The 22,225-nt window shown below is 40.2% G+C and overlaps 1 protein-coding gene across 3 annotated transcripts in view; it reads left to right on the forward strand.

The window, feature by feature from the left end:
- The window catches only part of RAF1 (Raf-1 proto-oncogene, serine/threonine kinase), an 82,217-nt gene that overhangs the window by 24,953 nt on the left and 35,039 nt on the right, over window positions 1-22,225 (forward strand). Inside the window, exon 1 of one of the 3 annotated variants that reach the window (XM_075433129.1) lies at window positions 12,085-12,174. The exons of 1 other annotated variant lie outside the window; for it this stretch is intronic. The gene's annotated coding sequence lies outside the window, so the exon portion shown is untranslated. Of the gene's footprint in view, window positions 1-12,084; window positions 12,195-22,225 lie in introns of those variants that run through there. One more of the 3 variants, XM_075433132.1, reaches the window with a different exon arrangement.

The following is a 22,225-nucleotide window of genomic DNA, read 5'->3' on the forward strand; positions in this document are numbered from 1 at the left end:
CAGGCTGTCTTCTCCTAGACTGTTGCTTTGCATTCACTTGCATAGGATTTCATCTTCTATTACATAATATTGCAATTTTCCAATGTATCTGCTTTGGTCTCAAGTATCTTGAAAAACTGTGTTTCTCAGCAAACTTTCTTGCCTTCCTATCTACTCCTATTCTTTTTTTATAAACATTTGAAGAAGCCATATGGGCATTTTTCAAACCAGACACTACCTATAGCGTAAGAGGTAAATTAATTATAATGTGGAATTTATGAACAAAAGACAACCCCCCCCCTAATTTAGCAACTTCAGCTCTGATTGTATACAATAATATTGCTGCTTATGTCAGTGTGATAAACAGGTAAGCAGGTATAGCCTTTGAGATACACTTTGCATATGCAAAAAGACACTGTTTCTGGGATCACAGAGTTTCTAACTACTTTAGGCTGCAGTTTCACACACCAAGTAACTGGATCTGTAGGCTGTTGTCAAATGGGGAGATTCCAGTCTCTGCACACCTCATCCACTAGTTGGGCCTTCCTGCCCCTTCCCTTGCATTGATCAAGCAGTGTCGGTTAGTCATGAAAATGGAAAAATCTGACTCGCCACGCAGCGTCATGACTGCTAGATCCAGCGTGAGAGAAGGGGCAGAAGCGTGCAGCAGGGGCTGAAAGGGGAAGAAGAGACTGTCCCTTTGGGAGCAGTCCATAATTTAGACTGCATTACACATCCTGTGACGTTGCACCTAAGCCTTAAAGCATAGCAGTGCTCCTACTTTTTCCTTTACAGATGAGAAACCTGAGCTACAGAGAACTTTAACAAGTCCACAGTTTTTCTCCATGTGACAGTCAGGAATATAGCCCAAATGCCCTGATGCAGTCTGATGCTTTAACCCTAGACAAAAAACCTGAACTGCTGTTCACATTATCAGACCTGTGACTTGCTTTGAGCACATCATTTGTGATTGTTAGAGGTTAGTACTCATACTGCTTATGCTGGAAGTGAAAGCTTGTGTCAGGAAATTAAGCCAAAAAATGAAAAGCTCTCTAGTGAAATATAAAGACTGATCAGTTAAATCTGTCTGATAGAGTCTAATTCTAGTAAGAATAACTTGCAAACCTTTTTTAGCCTAATTCTATAACTTCTATGAATCAGAAACCCCTCTACAACCTCTTAATTATAAATAGATAAATGCAGTTGGCATTCTCAGTGGGAAAGCATACTGGGTGGCATACATCTAATGTGGTACAGGTGATGCAACAGCTTTGGAACTGATGGCAGTAGTGAAGGCAGGGAGAGAGAGAAATGTATGAAGGCAGACAGTGATTAAGGCTGCCTGATAACAGCAGCCTTTTTGCTGTTTGTTTACTCTTGTAATATCAGTAGGAAATCAGAATAACAAGTTCAGGTTAAGTTTAAAAATAAAGCCGTTTAGACTGTTTGAAGATGAATGATAATATATCTGCAAGCAACTGTATAGCACAGCAACAGCTGCTTCAGTATGACATACTGACATTCATAACAACATTTGTTTATTCTAAAATGCTAAAGAAGACCAAATTTTCTAATGCATTAAGTTACCATGAAAGAATAATTCCATATTCTGTCCTTTGCTGATAAAAGTTTTCTTGAAACTGCTATTCCTTCTTTTCCTTGAATGAGGAATGCAGTATTCAACATGAAAACTGTCTATTTTAATAAGAAAAATATTTTTTATCTTTAATAACCTACATAAATGATTGTTTATAATACCGCTCAACTTTGGCTACCTAGCATTTTATCTCTTTGTCAAGTCTTCTTTTATAAAACATTATTTTCCATATGTTCTTGGTTTTTTGAAAGACTGCTTAGGTTTCTGGCTGAGCAGAGCAATTGAATTTGCTCAGGACTGTCAAATTCTACAGTACTTGCTACTTCCAAGTAGTGCTTTCTTACCAAGAACTCGAACTGCCAAGTAAAGCTATAGAGTACATATTGGCCTTTTGCCAGATTCCAAGGTAGGCTTCCCTGGCAAGCACCATCTCAAATGTTTCATAGAAACATTGCTTGTCCTACAGCAGTTCCACTTTCCCCTAGGAAAAGCTATTTTATAGAAAGGGAGTCTTAGCGATCCTTACTTCTTGACTACTTTATTTATTGTTCCATATCACTATGCAGCAGTGGAGTATTTTGTTGTAAATTCTTTCCGTTACTCATAAAGCCACACAAACATCTTGGAGCTTTCCTCAGAGAATTCTTAACTTCCTACAAAAACAAGCAACAAAAAGCTACCAGGAAAAGTAACCAGGAGATTTTTAATCACTTGAGTCTATTTCCTATCCCTAAGAGAAACTAGGATTTTCCACATCTTTAACTTAAAAATACTCAGGTGAATTGCATGGCCTGTATTAAACTAAACAAATCTATCATCTATTATTTCATATGAACTATGTTGTATCAAATATGAGAACAGATCCTCTTTCTTACCCACACCCAAAGGTTTCCTAGGATTGCAACAGAAATGGAAATTCTTCTTGAATAGGCCTGTTTTATCTTTCGGCCACTTAGGTGCGAGATTTCATCATGTTTTTCAGATGTATGAACTAGCTGCCATCTCTCCCTCCTTTTGCTGAATGGAAGGTGCTTAAATCCCATGTTTTAGATATTGTACACATCTGTTAGCCAGTATTTTATAACTCAACGTCCTTAACTTAGAGTTTACTGTGGTAACACTCACTACTCTCCTCCAGATACCAGAGGAATTGGGATATATTGCAATATCACATTTCACCACTTTGCTTATTGCAAGGACAAATTGTTACCACTTAAGTAGTGCATGATGCTAAAGCTTTGCACTGATAATGTTTAAATCCTCTAAACTGCCCTAAGGTGGGTTCAAATGAAAACATAATTGCACTAATACTTGGCACATGTTGTTAACATACTTCTGCACTTGAAAGTAATGGCCCACCTTGGAGAGAATCTGGAAGGGATGACTTTTCTTTCTTATAGTCACTTTACCAACAGCAAGTTTACTAAATTTAGTAAATCCTCTCCTCTGAAACTGACAAGTAATGTGTGGTTGTTTTGGGGTTTTTTTGTTGTTGTTGTTTTTTTTTTTAAATCCTTTTGTGTTCTAAGGTTTGCTTTTGGTATTTTTGTTGTGTGGTTTGGATTTTTTGTCCTCCATCTCGAAATTCCATGCTAAATCTTGCCTTTCTAAGTCTCTCTGAGCTATATGAAGATGGGTAGGAAAGCACAACTGCAGAAGTTAAAGGTGAAATGTAGTAATTATACCTAAAGTTATAAAAGTAAACAATCTCAGTAATATGCTTTATTATGATAGCACTGAAAATCTGAGGTTAGACCTTTGGTTTCAATGCAAATGTCCTGAACTCTCCTAGAAATAAACAAAGCAGCTGCTAAATATGAATTTAGAATATATTTAACTTACAATAATATGTAAAAGCTATCCTGTATTTCATATATTCTGGAAATTTGCTTATAAAAATACGCAATTTTTATTTTTAACAAAACTGTGTCTATTATCACCAATAATATTTAAGAAAAAGCATAGCTGACCATATGTTATCAAATGCTAAATGAAGCCTTGGGGGGAAACAAAGGCAAATAATTTTGTTTGTGTTCTTGTCACCTAAGAGCATGACTCTACTTCAAAACTTGATTTATCATGGAAATAACTTGGTTGCTTTGTACTGAATATTTTACCCAAATATTTAGCTAAATAGCTTATCTTGAAATCTGTGAACCTCAAAGCTATTAAAAAAAAAAATATCAGAGAATTTACCCAGAAAGTGCTGCGTCAAGTATAAGAGGTAGCTGCAAGAGATCTTTGGTCACAGTTTCTTATTCACTGTATGGCCTTCACAAGAGGAGGAAAAAAAATCCACCTTAGTTTATTTCAAAAGAGTCTTAAAAGAGGTGTATCTGTATAGCAAGTATGTGCTGGGGAGATGTCTCGGCAATTGATCCTCCTCTGGTACCAATAATGCTTTTGAGTTTCATACTACTTGCCTCAGGAAAGATTTACTTTACTTCAATTACAGAACCATCATAAAGCACTTCTGACCCTATAATACTGAAGTAATACTCCGTTTAGAATTAAGGTAACAGCATGACATAACTAAAAATTAAAATGGTGGTATGTTGAAGTAATCAAACCTCAAGCTGGAATTGTAAGCAAATAGATGTTATATATTGGCAACCAGAATTTTCTATTCCTTTCCTTCCATTCAACCTATATATATATATATATATATATATATATAAAAGGGTATTTTCCCCCTAATTTTATTTCCTGTCTGCAAATTAGTGTGTGAACATAGAATCAGGTTACTCCAACTCACAGAGATGTTAGCAATACTTACTTGATGAAACACAGGGCTTTAATCCCCAAAAAAGATTTTGCTTTTTTCATTCAGCCTTACTATCAAATAAAACTGATGTCTCGGCAATAATGTTCTAGCAGTTACTTAAGTTCTTATGTCACTGTTGTGTTTAGGTGAAATGCAGAAGAAAGGCTTACATAATTTGTAGCAAATAGAAAGCTTCTGTCTCCACCAGAAATAAGTTTGAAGTTAAGGAATATCTGAATAAATTAATCTGAATACATCTGAGTATTAGACATACATCTTGAAAGTATTAAAACTACTCAGGTACAACCAGACATGTTGATACTCATTTCTCTGCAACTGCTGAAAGATTTAACAAATCTAATAACACAGCATACTAGAGTTTTGCAGTGAGGCATAGCAATAGACTTGTGTGTTTGCATTCCTTTGACCTGATGTCTCTGCTAATTACTGTTCAAGTAATTTAGTTGTTTTGCTCATAGCATTGTTTTGGGTTTTTATTATCTTGGAAAAAGAAATTAAAAAAAAGTCTCACAAAAGAAGACCAGAATGAACATCATCTTGTATTAGAAGCTTTAAATGTAATCAAATTGACTTTTCCATTGGAGGAAAAGCATATCCTGATGCATATGATCAATTCAATTACCACTGTCCAGTTTAAGAGAAATACATTTCTAACAACAACAACAAAGCCTTAACAAATGACACGAAACATCTGCCAAAAACATCCCCCGCCTTTATAATCAGAGACTAAATTAGCCACACATATACATTTTTTTTTTTTAAATAGCATACCTACACTGGTGTATCATCCCACAGAGCTTCACATGGTGAACTCTACTGATGTGTTCTGCTGCTGACAGGAATAATGCTGATACCTGTAACAGATGTGGCCCATTAGCACATACTGAAACTTTCACCAAAGCACCTGTCTAGTTCTGAAACACTACGTGCCAGCATGCCATACACAGATCAGTTATGAACTTGTACAGATACCAAGCTTAATCAGCTTAATAATAACAAATCTTTCACTGTTGATATATTTCCATTAGCATGCAGTTTCTGAAATTATGTGCTTACGACACGATTTTTAATTGCCAGACCCTCCTCAGCACAATTTGCGGTATACGACATTGAGGTACAAAGTGTGAAACGCTAGCTAAAACATAGGTATATTTGCCAAAGGTAATGTATGCCTTTGATCCCCTATCTCTGTTTATCTGAATGTTTGAGATGAACTTGAAAGACGATGGATAAATAGGCTTGTGCTGAAAGCCAAATATTTTTTTTTTCCTTTTCTCACTTTGCATAGCTTAGTATAACAGAATCCAGTAAATGAGAGTTCCATTTCTTTTAGTACACGAATGTATGCACATGGCTAAAATGGACTTCTAATTTGCCACCTTTGCTAGATACATTGAACCTTTGAATGATGCCAGGTATTTATAACCTTGTACCTATACTCTAATTAGTCTGGCTTTATCTGGGAATAGCAGTGCTGGAGAGCAGCTTGGATAGATACGCTAGCTAGGCGGCTTTTGATTCCCCTTTCTCTTAGAATCTACCTTTGACAAAAGCTGAGCGTGTTGCCAAAAAGAACATGAGTGCTTCTGTACACAACACAAACGCATGACAACAAGAACAGGTTCCTTGTGAAAACTATTTTAAAAAAGTGTGGCTTTTTAATGAAAAATCACAAAAAATAGTATTTCTGAAAAGATAAAAGGGAAGTTTATATTTTTTCTTTTGTTGTCTGTCATCCCTCCATATGTTTTGAACATACATACATGTACTCAGATATAGCCAGATACATACGTGCATGTACACACATCTGTCTTACCCTATCGCTACTCATTCAATACTTGTGAATCTTCACAGAAAACTGAAATTTTGCTGTCATCCTAATGTACTTTATTACAAACAATAACTTCTAGAGAAACTACATATTGAGTGCAGTCCAGTTAACACACACTAGAAATTGTCCATGCCCAGGAAAAATAATGCATAGGTCATTGCAAATCAGATGGTCAGTCTCTTCCTGTAGCTCTGTATCAGGTATAATAAAAAGTCTTCTGCAGCTGAGCAATTAGATATTCAGGCTAGGTTCCAAAAATGTTTGTCAGGGAAGAGCTATTTCTGCTTTTTTATTTCTAAACTGTAGTACCTAGATCTGAATAGATTTTGTTGTGGTTAGACTTTTTCAGAACGTCAAAATAAACCAAATAAACCAGTTTGGTTAGGTTTCAAAAATAGAACACATGTATAAATCAAAGTGCTATATTTATTGTCTATGAAGTAGGAACGACTGTTCAAACAGCAACAAATTAAAGCCCAGAATTTTTTTCTTCCCCTGTTGGAGCTCCAATAATGCTTATTCAGACTGCTATTTATTCACCGTGCAGGTGGCACCCATCAGTTCGACATTTCCACATTATTTATAAAACATTATCCTACAAAGATTTTTATGCTTTGGTATTCTCAGTATGTGGTGGTACACCAATTGACTTCATACGTTTGTCTTGGGTCCCCCTTTGAAGCTTTTGTTTGCAATGAAAGGAAGGCTACCCAGATTCTCGATCCTTCTATTGGGAATCTGACTCTTCTCCCTCCAATACATTCCCAACTACAGGGAAAAACCACAGCTATGGTTACCTAATAAAATACAGCTATACCTGTCAGACACAGCTTAACAGAGATCACTTTGAAACCACGTGGCTTTAGTGATATTTTTATTTGTTTTTTCAGCCAGCTTATACGGCATTTGCAAACAAACGGGTAGCCAAGGTCTGTGACACCAAATGAGTCGATGGACATGGGCCGAGTCATGCAGCAGGGACAACTGTCTGTAAGCAGGACCTGTGCTTTAAATCTCAGGTTGCAAAGTTACCATGAGCATTCTTATACGTCACAAATTCTTTTCACACTAGAAGACAAGTAAATCTCGGTAATACGTACTGCAAATGAGTATCTAAAATTCAGGAAAGCAACTTAACTCCTCCTGTCTGGAGAAGAGTCTGAAAGAACTGGATGGGGTAGTGCAGTGCCTCTGAATCTTCCTGGGAGCAAACTGCATTGCACTGAAATTGGAGAAGCAGGAATTCTCTGCTGCACTGCATATAACAAGCTCAGAGACACTGGATATCTATAATACCATAAATTACAGCGGGAGCATATGGAGGACTGAAAACTGGTAGAGAATTTGTTGAAAATTTTAAGAATGTTTCATGCAAGGCTATCATTGAAGAAAGGCCAATATACTTTTTTTTTTTTTTCAGAAAGAGATTATTGCTTACTGTTTATAGACCTGCTCTCAGAATAACTTATTTATTACTGTAGGGCTTGATGAAAATCTGTTTGTTTTACTCAGAAGTGTTCCCACACAAACTGGTATTGAAAATCTATTGCAGTCGACATTTTCATCAAATATTTTTATTTTTAAGATTATGTAAGGACAACTCAAGAACCACGTAAGTTTGAATACCTAATAGATCGATGATAGCATTAGAGAAGGAATTGATTCTGGAAGAATATACGAATCTGTAGAGGATTATAGTCCTTGACAGTAGAAGGAATTGCATATGGTTTTTCGATAAACGTGTTTCTTAAATGAAAGTGTTAAAGCAGTAAAAAAAGAAGACAGGAAGGAAAAAATGAAGACAATAATTGACATTTATGTACAGAATGAAGTGGTCAACAGATACGGAAAAATTTGTTTGCAGTATTGTGAAGGCAACTATGGCACTATGTGTTTACCTCAGGCAGTGTGTCTCACAGGGTGTGCATGTGCGTGTGTGTAAAACATGACAAAAGAAATTTTGTATGATGGTTCTTGGTAACTGTCTTAAAGTCCTTTAATTGGCTTGGCTCTGCAATTAAATAAACGAAAGTGAATTTAAAAATAGATACTGAAGCATGAGGTAGTAACAGCATACATGAGGTTTGTATCAGACAGTCCATTCTGTATCATAAAGTACCCGACTTGACTTTATACTGAGATGAAGATTTACTGAATAAAACTCTTAGGGGTTAGAACCCGCAGACACGCAAGCCCGCACAACCCCGTCTCATAGCCTGACTGACTTCCCCTCAGTTTCTGACGGCAGGAATTGGTTAGATGGATCTGCTTCCAGAATCCAGCCTTTCCAGGGAAGTAACGAAGTCACTACATGCTTAATCTATGACTGATGACAGAGACTGAAGCTTTCAGAAGGAGGTATCTCTTGTCTTGTGCCTATGGGAAGTCAGGTGTTCGTTGTTTTCATACAGAACAGAAAAGCTCTCAAGAGTTAGCGTCACGATTTGACTGAAGAGATGCTGAACAGAGTAGAGAAAGGTATGCTCCACAGCCTGCCCAATAGCAACCACGTTTAGCTGGATAGGGATAAAATAGAAAGTTAAGAGCTTGTTCAGGATAAAATAACAAAAATAATTAATGTGAACAGACTATGCTATGGTTTCCATCCCAACAAAACAAGTCTACTGCTTTGCTAACAGCTTCATACACAAGATGTCCTATTGTTGTACAGTAATGTATGCCATTTAAATTCTACAATGCATGGAAAAAAACAGACTATAAATTACCTTCTTATCCCTCTTTGATCACGTCAGTGACACGGGGAAATAATAAAGTCTTTCAGCTGAACTATAAAGTATAAATACTTCATGCACCACCATACAAGTAAGACATTCCTTATTCGGGGTATTTCTCTTTGTAGGTTGCTACTGCTTGATTTGTTCAAGGCTGCTTTCTTCATGACCTCTGTATGTTGGACTTCTTTCGTATCTAACTTGACTTAAATTTTTCCTAACCAATGTTCTATTACTCAAAGAAAAAAATTTCTTATGGGGGAATAAGAGAATAATTTATAGCATATATCAAAATAACATGTACAAGTATTTGAATGTGGCTCAGGTTGCATAACCCTGGATAAAATGGCAAAGTTTGTCTATAGCAATCCTTGGCTTGAGGAGTAAGGGAGTAAGATTTGATACCCCAAATTCCGTCATAACGTGGAATACATTTCTTCTTTTTCCCAGCCAGTGTCACACTCCTAATTCTTGCTACTCACTCTTTTGAGGCTTACAGGTATTTTATGTACTAAAACTACAATTAAGGTCATATGATGCCACTTTATACTTTTTTTATACTTTTTTGAGACTCGTCAAGTAATCACAGTTCAGTAGATGGGGAACACATGATATTGCACATAGCAAACTGAACCACAGCAAGTAATACTTTTAACTTTCACATGCTGCTTTTCAGCAGTCAATATTAAAACTCTTCTTATTATCCACCCCATTTTTAAATATGAGGAAACTGAAGTCTGTGAAACTGAGATGGCTTTGCCCGTGTGACACATCCACCGGCTGGAATGGAGTTCCCAAGTTTACAACTGTTAGACAGATTTCCTTGATATGTCAAGATATTAGTTACTGTCACCAGTCCACTCTAAACCCTAGTGGCACTGGTTCTCATTCTCTTTCTAATCACTCCTCAGGCTGCTTTTTATAGAGGTAGAAAACACTTCAGACTGTGAAAATGTAAGATTTAATTATACGCCTGGACAAATGAAAGTCTAATACCTAGACATTCACGTTAAACACACTGAAAACCCAACCACTGAACACAAACATAAAATGGATCAACCTCAGGAAGAATGCTAATAATTTTCAGTTTATTTTGGAAAGTTTGTTCAGTTTTTGCTTCCCTTCTACTTTCATGCTGTAATGTTTGAGTTTCTCTGCTTGGTTTCTTTCTGCACTTTTCTTTTTCTTGTAATTACTGTATTTCTTTGCATGTGCTACATTGTGTAACTATCTGAAATTTGGCTTGCTTTCCTCCATACCTGTGTCCATTTGTTCCATGACTACACTCCTTGATCCTTCTACTTTTTTAAAAAAGAAGTTTAAAACTTTATGAAAATGGTCTTCTGTGAAAACCACCTCTTCTTAAGAGGTGGTTATCCCTCTTTTCTTTCCCTTTTCTTTTTAAACTTCTCGTGGCATGTTCTTATTCATATTTTACATTACAATATTTTAAGCTCCTTTTGCATATGTTGCCAAAATCTGTACTACGTCTGCCATATTACATGGATATGCTTAGTCTTAGCCATCTGAATATTGATTGTACACACTGCTTTGTTTCTCCTGGGCCAACTCTCACAGTCAGATACACAGATATGACTCCTGTTAAAGTCAGGCAGACTATGTATATGCGTCAGAAGACTCCTTCAGTTCAAATGCGCCGCTTAAGAGCAAACCTACTCTGTAAGAATTTGAAAAGAGTGATTCACGTTCATTACTTCTGTCCTTGTTAGGTACCTTCTTAGTCTGGATTTGTTTTTCTGGGCTTTTTTGGTAGGCCTGAGCCTATGGCAAAGGGGAAGAGAAAAAGACAATAAGCACCTTTCCTAAGAGAAGGGCTGAAGTCTCCATGTGGTTTGTCTTGTACAAGAGCACTACAGAAGTTTATTTAAATCTTTGTTTTAGCAATATCCTCTAAATTGAAGGCATTATTACACTAGAGTAAGTGGACAACTTCTAGAAATATGTGAATAAAGTACCAAACCACAGTATTCTAGAGACATGAAAACGTCTCTTTCAGTCTTCCAGAGCTCCGGGTTGCCATCCCCCTTTCAATCTCCTATTACTTGGCAACCACACCTCTTCCTGGAGGGCACCAGCAGCTGAAGACTTCGTGTGGTTTTTTTCTTACTCGGTGCTTAGCAGAGGCAGGCCCAACAGTGCTGCTTTTTTCTTGCCCTTGCTGTGCCTTTACGAGGTCCATGTGCCTTTAGCTGAACTCAAGCCTTGGTTTGTATCAGAATAAACCTTATTCTGTAGAGAAATCCCAAATAAGGCTGAGAGAATTTTGCTGGAGGCTCTTCTTAGAGAAGTGCTTATTTAATTAACAATTAATGTAACTTACATGACTGTAAATGCAAACGTGTATGCTCTTTAAAAACAGTTCTAGGAGAAATGTTTTACTTTGCAATGGTTGTCCTTAGAAGTTCTGTTTCGGGATGACAAACTGTTTACCATTTACCATGCAGCGCTGCACCTTTTCAAAACCTGACCTAAACCGGGTTAGTCTGCGGTGCACGGGCAGCACCCTGACCGACAGCAGCCCCTCCGTGGCTCTCCTCTCCCAGGGAGGCCGTTACGCACCCCGAGGACTGCCGCCAGCTGCTCCCCGTCTCCTCCAGGAAAAAAAGCTGTTCGCTATTTTTTTATTTATTTCTTCCCAGCAGTTCACACCCCACCCCTCTCAGCACGTACCGCCCCTTGGGAATTTCTGCCCGCTCCCCTCAGAAACAGGGTTCGCTTTGGAGCAGGTAAGGCTCCCCGGCTCCCCGCTGAGGCGCGGCGGGCAGCTGGCTGCCCCGGGGCCCCGTTCCTTCACCCGCCCAGCAGCCGGGCGGGGGGCTGCGGCCGTGAGGCCGGGCTGGCTGGGGACTGAGGGGAGGGAGGCGGCTCGGTCGCCCCGGCAGAGCTCGGCCGCCGAGCCGGGTGCGGGAGGGGAGCGGCGGCGCGAGCTGAGCTCACCTCACGGCCCTTGGCGCCGCCTCGGCTGCCGCTCCCAAATGGCGGCGCGCGGGGAGGAGGCGGCTCCATCGGCAGCTCGGCGCTCCGCCGCCAGGCCGAGAGGCGGGGAGGGGGCCGGGAGCAGAAGGAGAGACAGGCGAAAGGGAAGGAGCCGAGTGCCGGGAGGGTCGATGGGCGGAGGATAAATGTCTCGCTGAGTGTGAGGCCGCCATTTTAGATGAGGAACGAAACGAACGGCGCCGAGCGGGACGAGAGCCTGGAGGCAGCCGCTGGGAGGGAGTGAGTGACACAGGTGGGAGCGGCGTTGGGCTGGTGAGCGGCAGGGGACAGGGCTCGGAACCGGGGAGAGAAGGGCTCTCTCTTTCTCGGTGTCGGCGCCGACTGCTCCCCGCGGCGGCTCAGCCCTGGGCGCACCGGCCCGTCCGTGAGGGAAACCCCCTGACAGGGACCGGGGGAGGAGGGAGGGGGGGTCGGCCGTCTCCCTACCTGCGGGTCGCGGCTCATCGCGGAGCCCTTGGCGGTCGGATCGCCTAGCGCTGGCCGCCTCCCCTCCACCGCCGGGGCCGGCGTCCCTGCCGCGGGGCCGCCCTGTCCACCGCGGGGCCCGGCCGGCGGCTCCCGCCCCCCGAGGAGAGGCGGCGCGGGGAGCGGGAAGGGGCCCAGAAGCCCGGGCGGGAGCGGCGGGGCCCGTCGCGGCGGTCGGGCGGGAGTGGAGGTGTGTCGCGGCCGCCGCCGCCTGTCAGTGCCGGCGCCGAGCCCCGGGGGGGTGCGGGCCGAGGCGGCTGTGCCCCGGGCCGAGCGGCGGGCGGGAGCGGGGAGCGGGGCCGGGGCGGAGGGGGCCCTGCTCGGCCTGCGCCTGGCTGCTGGCGGCCTGGCCCCTGCCGCGCTTCCAGCGGGGCCTCCCCTCCGCCTGCTGCCTGCTGAGCCCAGCGCGGAAAAGGCGCTTGGGCTGTGCTAGCGCGGCTGAGTGCGTTCTGCTCGGGCATTCTTCGGGTTGAGCCGACTGCTTCATTTGTTTATCCCCCCCCCCCTCCGGAACTTAGGCTCAGCTTTGAAAACGGGAGTAAGATCGTTTAGTTTCACCAATTTCTACTAAACTGCTACAACTTGGCTGTGTGTAAGTGATGTTAGCCCAGAACAAGGCCTTGAGGATTGCGCTGTTTCTGGACTCTTTATCTACAGGCTAAATGTACACACAAATAACCTGCCTGCGCTAAAACCAGCGTGTCTCTTGCCCATTGTTCGTCTTGCCTACGTCAGGCCGAGTAATTTGTGTAAAGTTTTTTTTCGTTCTTAGTCTATAAGCGACATCCATAAGTAGAGAGACCTTGCCAGTGACAGTGGGACCTCAGAACCAGTTGTAGTGGAAATGCTACAGCACAGTGTGTGTTCCAGATGCAGTTGTAGGTTGTTGTAGGTATGCAAAACAGGAAGGGTCTGTAATGCAGTAAAACTAACATGCTTCAAAAACCGAAGCCAACTTAAAGTTTCTGAAAGTAGTTTTGTACAGAAGACTTTGAAAATGACTCTTATTTTAGTGCTTCTGAAAAACTCAGCTCCAAATATTGTCTAAAGGATTGCTGCATTGGGTAAAACTAGGATATAATTTGAATGGACACACGTATCCTTCAGGACAGGTCTGCAGTGTTGGTGCAGAAGAAGAGATTGAATTGGTGAAAGTGAGAGTTAAGTTCAGGTAGTTCAGTTGAATCTGTTCTGTGGACACCCGTTTAGAATAGAAGTGGCTTTAATTTAGTTTGTCTTAATAAATATTTTCTATAGCTAAACCCTAAGGCTACAATTAATCATAAAAAAAGGTATGGATCTGTATATATGTTCACAAAATGGATGACTGATTAATACGGTAAGCAATTTAATCTTAGATTATTAAATCAGATGTGAAGTAGCTTACTTGGGTTGGAGCAGTGGTGCTTTCAGAAATCTGGAATGTGTTTTTCATAAGGTTTGTTGCCATACTTAATATCTTCAGCACTGGGCAAGTTATTGTGCAACACTGCTGACTAACCTGCTCTGAAAGAAACTCTGGAAGTAGCAGAGAAAATATCTTTTTTTTCCAAAGAAGATATAAAACTTTATTTTTTTTAGTTTAATGCCTTTGGTGTATAAATAAAACTTTCCATTTTTTATTCTTCAACAACAACAAAGTCTATTCAAATTACCTATGAAGTTACTGCTGTCTCGGGGCCTGAACTTACTATAACTTATTAAAATAACTCATATTTTATAAACCACAGGCATGATCCACAAAAATCATTGGTCAGCATTTCTTGGTATGCTAAATCAGCACTAGTTTCTTCTGGGCCATATACTCCCCTCCTCCCCCTGGTTTGTGTATTTGGCTCCTTCACTGTTGAGGAAAAAAACAAGTTTTCCTTGTTTTCTGCCTTTGAAAACAAGTTATATTGTGATGATGAGAGCTGTTGGTTCTGAAACTTTTGTAGGAGATGGGAACCAAAAGCTGTTAGTTTGAATTACTATGCATAAATAAGTCTAAAAATCAGCTGGTTTCAAATGCAGGAGTTGTGCTGATAAATTTGCTTGTGTGTTACGGATGCAGAATGTTTCAATTATTTTTATATTCTAATAAAGTTACAAGAGCAAATGAACTAACAAATTCTAGTTCCATACAGATTTGTGTTTGGGTCTCTGATCATCTCTGCTGCAAACATACTGTCTTTCTCTTCCATGGCACCTTCAGTCATTCCCTTTGCCATGCTTTTGCAATACCTGTAGCACCCCTTGCTTCTCTGTCTGCAGTACTGCCTGACCTAAACACCCTCCAGATTTTCTCTCCTGCTCCTTTCCCTCGGTTCTTACGTTGCTTGTCTACCCTCTTGGCCTGCCAGCTAGGCAAGAGGGAGGCTTTTCCCTTGGTTTGGTTTCGTCGTGGGGTGATGTGCTGCTGCAGCTGGCACACCAAAGGTCTGTGCTGTGGTGCCCCAGCTGATGAAGAGGCCGGAAGAGCAAAGGATGCTTCCAGGCTTCGGCTTCCTATTTCCATAGCCTGTGGGAATTTCGTATTCTTGATACTTTTACCTAACTGTTTAGTTGAAGTAAGCTGGTATGTCCGAGAGTTGCTGGAGGAGAGGCAGAAGGACAGCAGCGTGGCGTGATCACATAAGACCAGTTGCCTAGGAAACAAGTGTAACATGTTTTTGTGTAGTTGAATTTCCAAAACTTCCATGCAAATTCTGCTTGAAACAAATCAATAATCGAAAAGGATGATTGTTTTGTAAGAAATAAGTTCCGGGGCCATTTTCTAACTTAAAAATGCAGAAATCTAGAGACTCTGTGGCTGTGTGAAGAGAAATAGAAGTCGGTGTTCTATTTCTCATAAAAACATCAAATTGCTTAAGTCAACATTATCTTTATTTGGGGAAGTAACCAAAGTAGTCAAAGCAAGATTAAAACTTGTGATTTAACTAAGATTTCAAGCGTGGCAGTTTAAGCACAATTTCAGTAAGTTTCACGTAAGTTTAATTTGTAAATGAGCAGACGTTTACATCTGCGTTGTACTGATTTTGATTGATTTTGTGTAATTGCTTATGCAAAACCCGTCAGTATTTTCTGGTATGAAATACATTTGCTGTGTATTGAGTAAGGTTGCGGAAACATTTTGTCAGCTCTGGAAATCTATTGAAAGAGGAGTTGATCCAGCACTAGGAAATTGGGTAAAAATACTAGCTTTATGGTAAATTAACAAGGTATTTTAGCAATGAGCGTGCATTAGCTCGCAAGTTTTGAGACAGCATGAGGTAGGTACAACTGATTTTGTATGGCTAATCCAGGTATGTATTTAGTGATGTTCTAGTTTTTCTGAAGAGAAAGTCTGTTTTGGACAAAGTTTTGTGAATAATTCTCTGTGCTGTGCTGGCTCATGCTGCGTACACTATTTTTTGTAAACAACAATTTTGCTTTGAAAAGCAACTGGGGCACGTTTATTCCTTTAGTGACTTGAATATTGTATTGGTACTATAAATGCCATCTGTTTTACACAAAGTTGATTTTATTGCAGCGGTGTGTACTGACCTTTTACAGTTCGGTAGAATACGGACATCTTGTGTACTGAAATGCTGCAGTGCATACAGCAGATGAGCAGAAACGAAACGCTGTTCTGGAGTCGTTTGTAAATGAGTAAAGCATTTTCTTGGTAGACTTCAGAGCTAAGAATTGTAACTGATAATTAATAAACATAATGTTTTCATAAATGAGTATCATTTTTTCAAGGTTTTAAGTGACATAGTCAACGTGATCGAATTATATGTTTCCAGAGTGTTTTGCCTGCTTATGGGGAATGACAGGCTTTTTAGGGCTAAGACTGTAATGCAGAAAAACTCTGGGTTTGTGTAGGACAGTACGGTGGCAAATGCAGGTCGTTGGATTTGTTTGCAGTTGCAGGTGTGTCCGTGTTCTGCTGTTTCTGTTGTGCACGTTCCAGACGTATCCTGCACCCTTGCAGACGTGAAGCAGAGTAGTAGCACGGTTAAATCAAAGCTGATTGGTCTTAACTTCAGGCAAAAGAGTTTTAGAATTGCCTTGCAAATAATCTGTGCGTGTGGTGAGTGTGTGAGTGACTCTGCCTTGTTTGCTTTGCACTATCTGAAAATCTGCAGATGGGACCTGTATCTCCAGCTCCTCTGATATAAGCCCCTTTTTATGTTGTTGTTGTTCTCAGTTTCAGTGCTGTGCGGAATCATTTTGCTTGCTGTGTTGTGGCTCGCTGCAGATGTTGAGTTGATTACGGTGGTGCTGCCTGTTTTCTCTTACTGCTGCATTTCATTGCCTCATTTCAGATTTCAGCATACGTTGCACACTTGCTGTTGGTTTGACCCTAAAATATTTCATTTCTGACAAACAGCTGACAAAAGGATGTTAATTAATATTGCATTCCAATTGAAATACGTAGTATCGGTTAAGAGCAGTTGAGACATCTTGTATATTTTTAGTTCACGAGCTAGAGGGAGGTTGCTTCACTAACTTGCAGCTGGGTGTGGCACAGGGTTAACCATATTAATTAAAGCTGGCTGAGAGGTTTAGGCTTTAAAAAATGGCTCAGAGCCCCCATTATAGTCTTCTGTTACAGAAATTTTTTCACTCCAGAACAAGCTAGAGTTTTGAAAATGAGTGTTTCAGGAACACCCAGCTGGAGAGACTAGCAGGAGGGAGATGCAAGGTGGTGCACAAACGGAAGAAAGATGTCTTTGATGCCTTTGTACCTCTGTAGGGCTAAAGTTTAGGTATATATTGAGAAACTTTAATATATAACTAATCTTCCTTTGTATTTTTCTGTAATGCCTTTTATTTTGCTAGTCATTTGCTTCCAGTATATGTCTCTGTCAACTCTTACCAGTAATTTGAGCTAGTTTTTGCATATTCCACTTTCTTGATCTATTCTCTGTCACTTAATAGTGTTTGCTCAAAGTCTGGTCAGGCTTTCAATATTTTCTGGACTGGTCATTTTGGTCTGTTAGCATACCACATAAGGCACTGCTCTCTTTACTCTCGTGCTACCTGTGGAAGAGGTGAAGTGTGTCTCCCCCGCTGTGACTGCTTGTCAGACAAACAAGTAAATTATCACCCTTTTTGCTTTGTTCCGTAATTTTCCCTGGGTAGATGAAGCTATGTGTGAGATTTTACGTAAGAGTTTCTTGGTGAAACTGAAGGAAGTGTAGTGAAACGGGTGAAGATATGCGTACTCCCTTTTGTTTGCATGGAATTGTTACACAGATGTGGGAACACAGAGGTAATAGAGCAAATGTGGGGAGGGCCGTTAGACTGGAAATTTCAATGGTGGCAATGCTGCTGGGAAGAAAATTTGCTAGTTAATGTTTTAACAATTTTTAAAAAATATGTAATTTATTGCTACTCAGAAAAAACGCTGGTTACATTATTTCCAAATGATTATCATAGAAAATAAAATTTTTTTATAAATTTCATGTAAAAGAAAAAGCAAGGTGGATTTAAATTCCACTTCATGTGGAATTGCAAGAGCCAGTAATTAATTCTGTAGCTTCCAGTTGAAAAGGTATGTTTGATATATAGTTAACAACTTGATTTTTATATTAAATGGTGTTGTAGAAACTTTGTTCTGTTTCACCGAAAGTTGATTGTATTTATGATAGGATATAACTCCAGCTTCAGATTGTGTAAAACCATGTTTGAAGTTCAGAATTTACCTACCAATTGTTAATGCCAGGATTAATGTCAGGTAAATATTTTCCTCATTTTGATAATTTCCGATAGAATTTGATTTTCTTCAGGTCTAATGTATTTCATAAGCACATTAAAATACCCCTTTTTTAATCAGTTATTTATTTAGGCACATCTTTGTTGTAATTTTGTGGGTTTTTTTGTAAAACCCGTGTTGTAAAAACCATACATTAAGCATGGCAGATGTGTCTAAACTCTGCTTTCGAATTTGCATGAGACCTATGTATGTTTCTTCATACACACAGTACTGGGGCCACTGTGTGTAAATAAGAAACATATTTTTGATTATGACAGAACTTTCAGCCTTAAGGAGAGTTAAATATATTGGTGATCGTACTATTTTTTTTTTAGATTGAGGGAAACAATGTAATAGTAACTGTGTAAGCTAAGTGGTGACCTGCTTTTTTTATAGCTTGCCTTTCCCTCCCTATCTCCCTCTCCAATAACTTTTGAAAGCTGTGTCCAATCAATACCAATCTGTAGGCATGAGCAAGCAGAAACCTGTTTGTGGTGTTGAAGATGGGAGGATACTGGTTTCCCTGGTACTTAATTAGAAAGCTGAGCAATTTCAGTCATTGGTAAGTCAAGCTGCTGGCTAAGGAGCATGAACTTCTTCTAGCAGTACAACATTTCTGGCTGAGTTTGATCAGGGATCTAACAATTTTAAATGATCATCTTGTGACAGTTGTTATCTTTTTGAGGAAACATGGAAGAAACCCCATCTACAGTTCAGGTGCTAGGGAGTGGTTGTTCCAGGGTGGTTGGGGTTGAGGGGTGCGTTTGCAGCAACGGGCCAAAATGGGGTCATTGGAAGATGGCACATGCACGGCTGCGAGAGAGTGTAGTAAGTCAAGTAGCTTCCAGAGTGTTGCAGCCAGAAGAAACAACAAAGTGTGCAAGCCTCTAGTTTTATGCTGACATTTAACAAAAAATAAACCGTATTCTGAATTACATCATTCATCTGTGGTAAATGCTTTAGAAGCAAGTATAAAGCTTACACATGCAATAATAGCATGCTGAAACAAAGTGTTCATGTCAGTGATACAGTGGATTGATTTCAGCTGAAAGTGAGTTCCAGAGCTTACCCTTAGATTTCTCAAACCTTTTAAGTTGACTGTGTAACTGCTCACTGGCAATCAAGAGGTTATAAAAAGAGAGCCAGCTGATGTTGCAATCTAAGCACTGGCCATATAGTGGAAAGACTCTCCTTTGGCATGTTCACTAGTGCTATTTTTACCTATTCCAGTAAGATCTGCCCTTGTGATGTTAAATTGCAGGACAGTACCTGGAATTATTTTGTTTTACAGAAGCGCTGTATGCTCTGAAGAAAATTCTTAGTAAAATTATTAGGCAGATTGAGACTAAAATTGTCTCACATTTGAAAATAATTCTTTTTTCTGTCGCCACAAGTAATACTGCCGCTGTAACTCTTGAGAGATTCTTTCACTTTTGTTTGCATATTTTATGTCTGATGGCGTTTTTTTTTAATTTTGGTTTCCTTTGTATATTGAGTGTTTTGTCTTTCTGAGTTTTGCATGTGGAGACTTTAAATAGGCAATATGATTTTTAAAGACAGGGAATTAACAGTGTAGCCCAGCAAGAAGTGTAGGAGGAGGTTTTTGTCATAACTTCTTAAAAAATCTGGCTGTTTTTGATTAAAATTTAAGTTGATTGTTCCTTCACAATGTAGAAAATTAATTTAATATTTTTCTTCTGGGAATAGATTTTCAGCTCTGCCAGTGACAGAATGCTGTATCTACCAAACGGATTGTAGTGGAAACTGGAGGAAACAGCAAGGATGCCACAACAGTGTAGCACTGGGGTTCAGTTGTAGAAGTGTCATGTATAGTGTATCACATGTGCAGATCTGTGACTGTCTGAATCTCAGTGCTGAAGTGTCTCATCTTTGTGATTACCGAATCTGAAATGCAGTATTGTCCAAGTGTATTTTCTAAAACCATCAGTATCTAGTTCAAAAGGGACTTGACAACACCGAAACACAAATCTGTCGTTTGAAAACTGTTTCACACTCTTGTTCTGGCTGTTTGTGCAGTTAGGTGTGTATTTGTAGCAGAATTTTTAATTTTTCAAAAGCGATGATTTGGTGCGGATGTATGATCAGTGCTTAACTTGTGCGAGTTCAGTGTTCCCCTTGCAGAACAGCTGCTTCCCTTGCTCCTTCTCTTGCACACTGTGGAGTGTCTCAGGTGGAAATCCTGCAAGTGGGCAAACTTCCTCCAGTACGGAGTAGTTCTCTTGTCCCTTGGCTTTGCTATTGTCTGAGGTGAACAATTCTCCTTCTCAGGTTTGATTGAATCTCACATCTGCAGTAACAGCTGGTATTTTTGTCAACTCATTAGCTTCTTAAACCCTTTTTATTGCTAGTTCTCTTAGCAAGTATTCCTACTGATCTTTGTTGGTCACCTCTCTCTGTCAAGAAAAGGAAAGCATTTTTACTCCCTTACAGCTGTTACTTTGGTTACAGGTAGAAATATTGTACCTGCTGCTTCTTTAACCCATCACGCTTGTTTTATGCTACGCTTTCTCGTCTTGATTTGTAGATGAGATTTGTTTTTCTTCTGGCTGATTTTACAATAAAAATGCTCTAGGTTTTCAGCCTATAAAACCTCTGCCCCTCCCCATCAGTTTTCTCTCGTCTTTCTCATCTAATGTTACCCATCATGCTGACTGGATTAATTTTCTCCAAGTTTGTCCCAGACACTTTTCGGCTCAGTTTTTAGCTCTTGTTTTCCTCAAGAAGTGGTCTTTACTAATCTCTTGAGATCTTAGCTAAATGTGAGGATTGTAATTGTATTGTTGTTTTTATCGGTTTGCTAATTGTCAGCCTAGCTACTTTTAAAAAAACAAGCTCCAAACACTTGCCCCTTACACCCTGTGTGTATATTGGTTCCTGTGAGGATGTCTTTGTCTGGTCCTCTACTTGTTCTTATCCTTCTTATGGTGTTTTTGATCTTCCCTGTTTTTCTGTGCTTCTGGCCCCCAAGTACTTTCTGGTCGTATCACTTTCCACTCCTTATTCCTCAGTAATATAATTTGTTAAAAATGAATGAACACTGCAGCCTCCACCCTGATTCAGTGTGGACTAGTTCCTAAATATGTCGTTATTGCTGACTGGTTGTCTTCGAACTGAAGTTCTCAGCTTTTCCTCTGATGTGTGAAAGACAGCATTCCTTCCTTCCTTCTCCCCATTGTACCTGCTTATCTTTTCCCATGATGGAAACCATATTCACAATATTTTGTATGTCACATTCCTAAATGTTTGCTGTGTAGAAGTATGCAAGTTAGTAAGCAGGGTAAATGTACAGTTCAGACTGTAAGTAGGTTTTAGTCTTAAAATTACTAAGCTGCTCAAGGTGGAGATTCCAAAGCATTCTTCTGGGAGTTTGCCGTCTTGGGTAAAATCGTTGCAGGTTGTTTCCCTCCCCCCCCCCCCCCCCCCCAACTGCTCTGTCCAGGAGAGAGGATGTTTCTAACCAAAAGTGAGCTAGCAATAGAAGTTATTGATTTTTTTTTTTATGTGTGCTTTCTTGTGTTTCATGTAAAGAAAGACTTGAGGAAGCTGAGACTGTTTAGCCTGGAGAAGAGGAAGCTTTGTGGTGGTCTTATCAATTTGTATAAATACACTGATGGGAGAGAATGAAGAGGTCACCAGGCTTCTCACTAGTGCCCAGTGACAGCACAAGGGGCAGGGAACACCAATTAGAACAAGTGAATCTCCATCTGAACAGAAAAAAACACGTTTTTACTGTGAGGGTGGTCAAACGCTGGAACAGGTTGCACAGAGAGGCTGTGGAGCCCATATTTGTGGAGATGCTCTAAATCGAACTGATGTGGTCTTGGGCAGCGTGCTGTAACTGACCCTGCTTGAGCAGGGGTTTGAACTGGATGATCTCCAGAGGTCCCTTCCAGCCTCAGTGACTCTGTGGCTGTGGTGTGTCTTTGCCTTCTCTAATCGTCTCTGCGTGGGGTTGTTTTAGGAATAGCTAATTAGGATGGGAACTTTGGCTAAGAAAGCATTTTACCATTTACTATCTGTGAATGTTTTTGTATATTTGACTTGCACCTCTTTCTTTAACTAATCTGGGCTTCCA

The sequence above is a fragment of the Opisthocomus hoazin genome, chromosome 11, assembly GCF_030867145.1.
Source record: "Opisthocomus hoazin isolate bOpiHoa1 chromosome 11, bOpiHoa1.hap1, whole genome shotgun sequence".
Lineage (NCBI taxonomy): Eukaryota > Metazoa > Chordata > Aves > Opisthocomiformes > Opisthocomidae > Opisthocomus > Opisthocomus hoazin.